The sequence below is a fragment of the Haliaeetus albicilla genome, chromosome 20 (genome assembly GCF_947461875.1).
Source record: "Haliaeetus albicilla chromosome 20, bHalAlb1.1, whole genome shotgun sequence".
NCBI classification, from domain to species: Eukaryota; Metazoa; Chordata; class Aves; order Accipitriformes; family Accipitridae; genus Haliaeetus; species Haliaeetus albicilla.
The window spans coordinates 10,668,840-10,677,474 of NC_091502.1; positions in this window are offsets into that span (position 1 = coordinate 10,668,840).

The following is an 8,635-nucleotide window of genomic DNA, read 5'->3' on the forward strand; positions in this document are numbered from 1 at the left end:
ACTTCCAGAAGAATGTGGCCCAGTTGGACAGAGTCCAACGGAAACCAACAAAAATGGTCAGCAGTCTGGAAAACATGACCTGTGAGGAATGAGCGTGAGAGCTGGGACCATATAGTCGAGAGAACAGAGGACTGGGGAAAGGGAGTCATGGGAAGAGCAATTCAATTAGGGGTCTGCAGCTAGTGCTACTGTGGGAAGATGTGGGGAGGGCAACTCAGGGAGCACATGGGAGAATGTCTACGCCAGGTTTTCCTGTCTCCCTCATCGGGCTGCCTCCATACCATGTAGAGCCACACTGGGTGGCAGCTGTAAGGGGCCAAGGTGGGCTGCGAGAAGAGTCAGCATGGGGGGAATCTGGTGGCTGTATGGGAACCCCTGTTCAAGGGGAAGATGTAAAGAGTACGTTGGGGAGGCAGGCATTGCCTCAGGGACTGGGAAACCATGTCACAGTAGGAGTGCTGTCACTTGGGGTCTGCAGGGAATGAGAAGATCAGCAAGTCCCTGTGCCCAGCATTACAAACAGCTCACAGCCACTGCAGGGGACAAGATAAGACCCTGCAACAGTACAAAATATTGCTGCAAAGAGGAAGGGAATGGCCTGGTCTCTGTCTGGCTGAGAGTAATGGATGAGCATTGCAGCAGGCTGAGATTGGACACTTGGGTGCGCTTGGTAACAATAGTTATGCCTAGGGAGATTGTGAGATCTCCATCACTGAAGGATTTTTGGCAAAGTTTGAGCAGACATGCATCAGGGGTGATTAGTGTGCAGTGATTGGTTTGGGGTAGGAATGCACTAGAAGACCTCCTGAACATCCTTCCAGACCTGTTTGCTCTAATGAATGATTCTTTGTGCAAGTCAAGTGGCTCAAAACAAGGAGCCGACCCTGACCTGGTGAGCAGGGGCAGAGCCCCCAGGAGCTGCTTTCTCCTCTGGAGACTTACTGGGCACGCAGCTGCACCTGGGACCCATGGGGACCCAGGTGGGAACAGCACAAGGGAAGAGCCTCATGGGGAGCAGAGTGGCTATCATAGGCACGGCTCTGCTCACGGACCCTACCTGCTGTCAGTGGTCACCACAGGGACTCTGCAATGAGAGGCTCTTTGCTGAAGCATCGGTTGCTGGAGGTGTGAGCGAATGGCCTGAGGTGGAAGGGAAATGACACTTCTCCCCCTCAGCCATGCATGATCATGTCATATTTGTCTGTAAGCTCACTGGGGGCAGCTTTCCCTGGGGCCTCACCTGGCTGCTTGCCTCGGCCCCTGCACTGCTGTGCTCCCAGGCAGCAAAGCCTCTGTCGGTGCTGCAAAGAGGGGAGTGTGGGATGGCAAGTGACAGGCGTTTACACCAGCAAGTGGGTGAAGGCTGCTGCCAAAAGCATCATTACAACGTGTTTATTTTCTTTGTGTTTGCAGGGTAAAATTGGGAAAAAATTGAGAATATGAGCAAAGGCAGTTCGACAGCTGGGATCTAACTGTTTACACAAACTGTTGACAGAGAATGTAAGGAACCAGGGTTATATATACATTACAGCATGTGCTGCATTTATTAGATTAACTATATGAAAATATTTATTAGATCACATATTATTACATACATTATGTTTTACTGTGATCGTAAGCCTGTACTGAATTTCCTAGCTCCTCTGCAGCAGGCCAGGAGAATGGAAGTACTAAATAATCTTGAACCTTTATTAATACAAGCTGGACTAGAGTTGCAGATAAGAAACTTTTGGACATCAAAATCCTGCTGCCTGGGGAGTCCTTTTCCTGACCAGTAATGTGAGCCTAGAAAAGGGTAAATATCCCCCAAGCAGTAGTGAAGAAAACAAACAAGGAAATAAATCCTGCCTAGCACTGACATGCAAGAAATACCACAGAGCCAATTTTCTAGGGATACTCGACACTTCCCTCTAGCTACAGCATTGTTTGTGGAGCTGGGTGAGCCCAAGTGCGCCTGCCTGAGCTCTGGCACAGGTCTGGCCTGGGTTTTAATGCCCTCTCAGACTGGCATCAGCTCTTTTCTAAGGTAGGGATGGGAGGTGAAAGGACATTTTGGGGTCAGAGAGGGGAAAGGAAAGAGGGTAGAAACAGTGGTTTACTTGGGCTGAGTTTCTCTGCCATTGCCAGACCTGGAGTGATTATTTAAGTGAAGGAGCAGGACTTGCACTGTTTGTGTGTCCTGGAAAATGTACACTTTTGTGCAGTGCTTCTGTGGGACTGGAAGGCCTCCCCACTCTGGGTCTCTGATGGTGCAACAGCTGTGAAAACCCGACATGGGAGCAGGGGCAGCAAATCTCCAATGCATCAGTAGCAGCCAGTGTCATGGCAGTGGCTGGCTGACTTATCACCACTGTTCTCCTCTGCAGAGGTGGCATATTTCTGGTTAGGACTGTGTGAGATAAATGCCAAGTAATAATAAGCGTCCTGGGAAATCCTTCTGCTGCCACCAACTGCAAGGACCTGTACATGGATGGGCCACTCGATGGATAAGGAATTGGCTGGACGGTCACACTCAAAGAGTTGTGGTCAATGGCTCAATGTCCAAGTGGAGACCAATGATGAGTGGCATTCCTCAGTATTGGGACCAGCACTGTTTAACATCTTTGTTGGCAACATGGACAGTGGGATTGAGTGCACCCTCAGCAAGTTTGCTGATGACACCAAGCTGTGTGGTGCGGTCGACATGCTGGAGGGAAGGGATGCCATCCAGAGGGATCATGACAGGCTTGAGAGGTGGGCCCATGTGAACCTCATGAAGTTCAACAAGGCCAAGTGCAAGGTCCTGCACATGGGTCGGGGCAATCCCAAGCACAAATACAGGCTGGGCAGAGAATGGATTGAGAGCAGCCCTGAGGAGAAGGACTTGCGGGTATTAGTGGAAGAAAAACTGAATATGAGTCAGCAATGTGTGCTCGCAGCCGAGAAAGCCAGTTGCATCCTGGGCTGCATCAAAAGAAGTGTGACCAGCAGGTTGAGGCAGGTGATTCTCCCCCTCTACTCTGCTCTTGTGAGACCCCACCTGCAGTACTGCGTTCAGCTCTGGGGCCCCCAACATAGGCAAGACAGGTACCTGCTCAAGCAGGTCCAGAGGAGGGCCACGAAGATGATTGAGGGCTGGAGCACCTCTCCTATGAAGACAGGCTGAGAAAGTTGGGGTTGTTCAGCCTGGAGAAGTAAAGGCTCCGGGGAGACCTTATAGCAGCCTTCCAGTACCTAAAGGAGGCCTACAGGAAAGATGGGGAGGGACTCTTTATTAGGGAGTGTAGTGATAGGATGAGGAGTAACAGTTTTAAACTGAAAGAGGGTAGATTTCGATTAGATGTAAGGAAGAAGTTCTGTACTGTGAGGGTGGTCAGACACTGGAGCACATTGCCCAGAGAGGTTGTGGATGCCCCATCCCTGGAATTGTCCAAGGCCAGGTTGGATGGGGCTTTGAGCAATCTGGTCTAGTGGAAAGTGTCCCTGCCCATGGCAGGGCGGTTGGAACTAGGTGATCTCTAAGGTCCCTTCCAACCCAAACCATTCTGTGATTCTATGATTTTGTGAGGCTGCCCAGAGAGCTAATGGGGAAAAGCTTTGTCAGACCTTGTAGGGAAGAACAAGGGGTCTTCTAGCACTTTGAACACTGTAGGATAGTTTGCCACCCACAACTACCTGTACAGGAACTGGTTGCAGGATGTGTCAGGCAAAAATAAAATAAGCCATTACCAAGAGCTATGATGGGAAAAATGGCTGTGGCCACAGGCTGGGAGCACTGTGGTTGTTGCAGCAGGATGAATGGGATGGCTGGATGGTGGCTATTGCTGGGGGAAGGTCTTTCCACAATGACTGCCTCCATTTTTTCCCCATCTCCTCTGGCAGCAACTGGAGAACTGTGCTGCTCCATGCCTGTCCCATCCTGTCACATCTTTGCCAGCAGCAGGGTATGGGGAAGTGACAATTACTGTGAGGAGAAGTGTGGCCCCAGTCAATGCTTCCAAGCATCCACCTGGCCTGGCACTAGCAAGAATAACAAGCCTTCGTCCATTTCTGTCTCTCGTAGCTCTGCCTCTTCCTTCTAGTCTTTTCCCATGGTAAACACCAATGCACACTATATCCTCCTCTTTGGGGTCTCAGAGTAGAACTTTGCTATGCTGCTAAGGAGATTTGAGCCATATCTGATTTGTTTTATCAATGCATGTTCATTTCTTGAAAAAGGATAAAAACTGCAGATGGTGATGATTATTATTATTAAACTTGAGGTTTATTATCACAACCTGCCTAGGAGAGAGGCTTCCAACACCTGGGGGGAGATTTCCAAAGCAAAGTTCTTTAATATATCAAACCAAGCATCACAGCATTTGAATTGTGTCTGTGGCCATGCTTGTCCTTTCTTTCTTTCCCCCTTCTCCCATCTTTTATTATTCCTGACATATCTGAAGAAGGCATATTCAGGGCCTAACATTTGAATTCTGTGTTATATTCAAGTGAAACTGAATGCCTTGAAATACTCTGCACAGGGTATACTCTGGTTGATGCTGAAGGCTCAGACTTTCTTCTTGCACCTGTTCGTCCCCATCCCTTCCTCCTCAGCCATCCCATGGGGAGCTGTACTGCAGCCATCCTGAGACAGTCTCAGACAGTTGTTACTCATCTCCTGGGAGAGGTGTTCTGCAGAGCCTCTTCAGCCATCATTTTCCCCAAGGTCCATCCAACACCAGGTGCATTGCCAGCTCTGCATTGGCAGCTGTGTTCTGCCATGTTGAGACAACAACCTCCTCCATGGATAAATCCTGGTGGTGTGACCAAGGTCTTCTGGGCTGGAGGTGAAAACAAGAGAGGCAAGGCAGTGCTGTCTTGCAAACACCACTAACCCCAGGGACACAGAGCTACACGAGGTACATTTTCCCATTTTCCTCTCTGTTGCACTCCTATAGCACCCTCCCCAAGTGCTTTCCTGTCCTCCTGGTAACCCAGCCTGTTTCTTTGCTGGTGCAAACTCTCCTCTTGCTTTTCCTCCCACTACTTCCGTGAAGAACTCAACATCTGCTCCTCCCCTGGAGAGGCGAGGGTTGTCCGCCTTCACAGAGAAGGTGCACCACTCACATGTAAGTGCCCATGACTGTGTTTGAGCTGCTGCATGGCTGCAGAGAAGAAAACAAATTAACAAATTATGACTCAATGACTTTGGTACCTGTGCAGTAAAGACAGGTGCTCTTCAGAGCTGTGTCATCACCTCTACTTCCAGCAGACTACCTGGGAGGAAGCAAAGATCTAGTGACAGGAATAAAGACTGGAAGACAAGAAAAAGTCACCTGAGTTTTATTCAGGGGTTCAATAAAATTCTGTGTATCTTTGATTTACATAAATCTCTTAAAAAAATTCCATTAAAACTGAAGTTGACACATCACATATAGATTCAATACTGATCCACAAAGCAGACTGTTTCCCAAGTATTTCCTTCTCATCCAGGCTGTAAAGCTGAGGTCGTGTACCTCATCTGGAAAAAAATGAGGAGGCTGCCTTGCCTTTGTTTCCCCTCTCATCAGCATGTTGTCCCCAGGCTCCAGCAGTACATTCATTTCTTGCAGCAACACAGAGATCGTAACAGCTCCAAGCAGCATGGGAGGTGAGAGACCAGGCTTGATTTGCTTTAAATTATGCACTAAGGCTTCCCTTTGTCTGAGGAGCTTTTAGCTAATAGATCCCTCATAGGCAGGAGCCAGGGTCTAATTACATGATGAAATTGTGCAGATGTGGTCATAGAAGAGACACATGCTGTTAATAGAGTATTTTTCCACAGTGGCTTGTCCCAGTTTGGAGAGAAAAATAAATTGTCTCCTTTTTTTTTTCTTTCTTGTATAACTGTATATCTCATGTAGGCATACAGTTAAAATGAAGAAGCCCTCAGCCTCACTGGTGAAGCTATTATGGCCAAGCTGTTCGGACCTGTATTTCAAGAAACTTAGGGGCTTTGCCCTTCTATACGTGGCCATGGGTGAGCAAGGGACAAAAGCATCAAAGCACTGAGGAAATTCCCCAAAGCAAGTGTTACTCAAGTGAAGTGTGTAGTGTTCAAAGCACTTCAAAGACCAAGTACAATCCTACTTTGAGGAGTAGGTAAAGATGAGGGGAGCAGAGCATTTGAGAGGCCAGCAGCTAGGGCATTTGTATGGGAAGTTAAGACGGTTCATGCCTTTATGGGTAGGATTGCCCTATTTTTGTGAAAGTTTTTTTTTGGTGAAATGTCCATAAATTTCCAAGAAATGGAGAAAATCCATATTCTGGCTGCATAAAATTACTGAAAAACTGGACATGCAGGGGGAAATCTAGATATGAGATGATAGTTTTTGGCATGCAGCCTGGGAAACTCTGAACAGCTGCTGTCAGCACAGATGGTGGTACCTGTGGAAAATCATGTTCTGGGATTGAGGAGGGTTTTCACAGGGAGTTAATGACATGTGGGTAGCTGGCACAGGACGTTACTTGGAGTGGAGAAGACTTTATCTTTAGTGCAAATCCAAGGATGTATCCACTAAAGCGATAGTGGGGATTCCCCCAGTTGCCCCAAGAACCGCCTCATTAGGAACAGGGAGGACAAAAACGTGGTTTTGTGCACCTGCTCCCTGGAAGCAGCAGGAGAAAAGGAGACCAAGCCCCTGGGTGAGCAACCTGGTGAGTATCTGGGTTTGAGCTCTGGCCTGGTGATTGCACAGTCATTGCTCCTTGGCACATGGCCTGAGCAGGTCTTCAGTGACCCGTCCTGGCTGTCACTGACACAAGGCTGTGGAAGGGTGGGCAGTTTGTATATCAGCTCACTCCACTGCCATGCAGCCCTGATGGGGAGCCCTGGGGGTGGGCTTTCTGCAGTTCTGAAGAGAGGGATGAAAGCCAAGGGGACCTCAAATGAACAGAGAAGTAAGTACTTGGTGAATGAAACCTTCTGCCTAGGAATGCCTCTGTGGTTGAAAACCCCAGAGTGGTGCACACAGGCAGGTCCTGGTGGCAAGGCAAGCACAGTTTCACAGCAAGCAGCATATAGCTGCATTTTTCTCCCTTTGAGGAAATAAGCAGTCATTGTGATAGCACTTTTTTCCTGTTAAGATTGTATCTACCTTTTTCCAGCACAGAAGTACATCTCCTAGCTTCGGTGGAGGACATGCAATGGCTAAATTTTCTAGTCTTGCCTGACACTTAAGGCTTGTTCCCAGCAAATCTTTTCTTAGTTTCAAACTTTGCTTTCTAATATTGCTTCTAAATATTCACCACTATTAACAAGTGCAGATCTTTGCAGATAGTTTTTCCATCTCCTCTCTAGGCATTGGTTATCTAGACCATTGTTTTATCTCTTTTAAACTCTTCCACTAAGCAAGATGGTGGGGGACTTCTGGCCCTGAGGACCTTTGGACTCTGACCCTAAACCTAACCTCACCCTAAGTCTGCCATGGGACAGAAGAATGGTGCTTCTCAAAAGCACATTAAGAGTAAGAGGCTTTACTTATTCATTTATAGAGTGTATTTCTCTTTCCTAGTTTTCTCAAGTTTTCTCTCCTTGTTGCATGCACAGCCTGAGTGTGTGCACACTAAAGCCTGTTAGAGGCCTCATTGAACACATTAGTTTTTTCTTTTTTTACAAAATTGTCTTCTGCGGTGCCATCTGAAATAAATTTCAATTTTTAAGAGGAACTGCAAGATATTAATAGAATCATAGACTCATAGAATGGTTTGGGTTGGAAGGGACCTTAAAGATCCTCTATTTCCAGCCCCTCTGCCATGGGCAGGGACACTTTCCACTAGACCAGATTGCTCAAAGCCCCATCCAACCTGGCCTTGGACAATTCCAGGGATGGGGCATCCACAACCTCTCTGGGCAATGTGCTCCAGTGTCTGACCACCCTCACAGTACAGAACTTCTTCCTTACATCTAATCGAAATCTACCCTCTTTCAGTTTAAAACTGTTACTCCTCATCCTATCACTACACTCCCTAATAAAGAGTCCCTCCCCATCTTTCCTGTAGGCCCCCTTTAGGTACTGGAAGGCTGCTATAAGGTCTCCCCGGAGCCTTTACTTCTCCAGGCTGAACAACCCCAACTTTCTCAGCCTGTCTTCATAGGAGAGGTGCTCCATATTTGGACTCAGCATGATGCTAACGTTTTCTTCTAGGAAGAGTTATATGCGCTGTTGCTGTGTACAGCCTTGCTAGCAATGCCTGTTGAGATTTCCTGTTGTTTGCTTCTCTAAGACTGATGTCAGTTGCTTGTAGCTTTTCCAGTCTATGACCGTTTGTGCTGAAATTTTCCATTTGTGATTGCAAAAGTTTTTCTTGAAAGTTTTCCTTGAAAGTTTTATGGAATGATGATAAGGCTATGGCTTGAGGGAGATGGACAGAAAAACTTACATACTAAAAATGGCAACTTTTACTTCTCCTACAGTAGTGATCCCCACTCAGATGGTGGAGGTCTGTGACATGAATTTGCAAATTTAAATTTTACCAATGCCACAGTGTGCTTTGCTTGAGGGGTTTAGCTCCTTTTCAAAATTACTTAGAAAAGTAGACACTGTAAGAGGTAAACTGGAAACTGAAGAACTAGTGTAGCATGAGTAACCAATTATTCATTTGATTTAGTATTTTTATGTAATTAATTTAACACTGA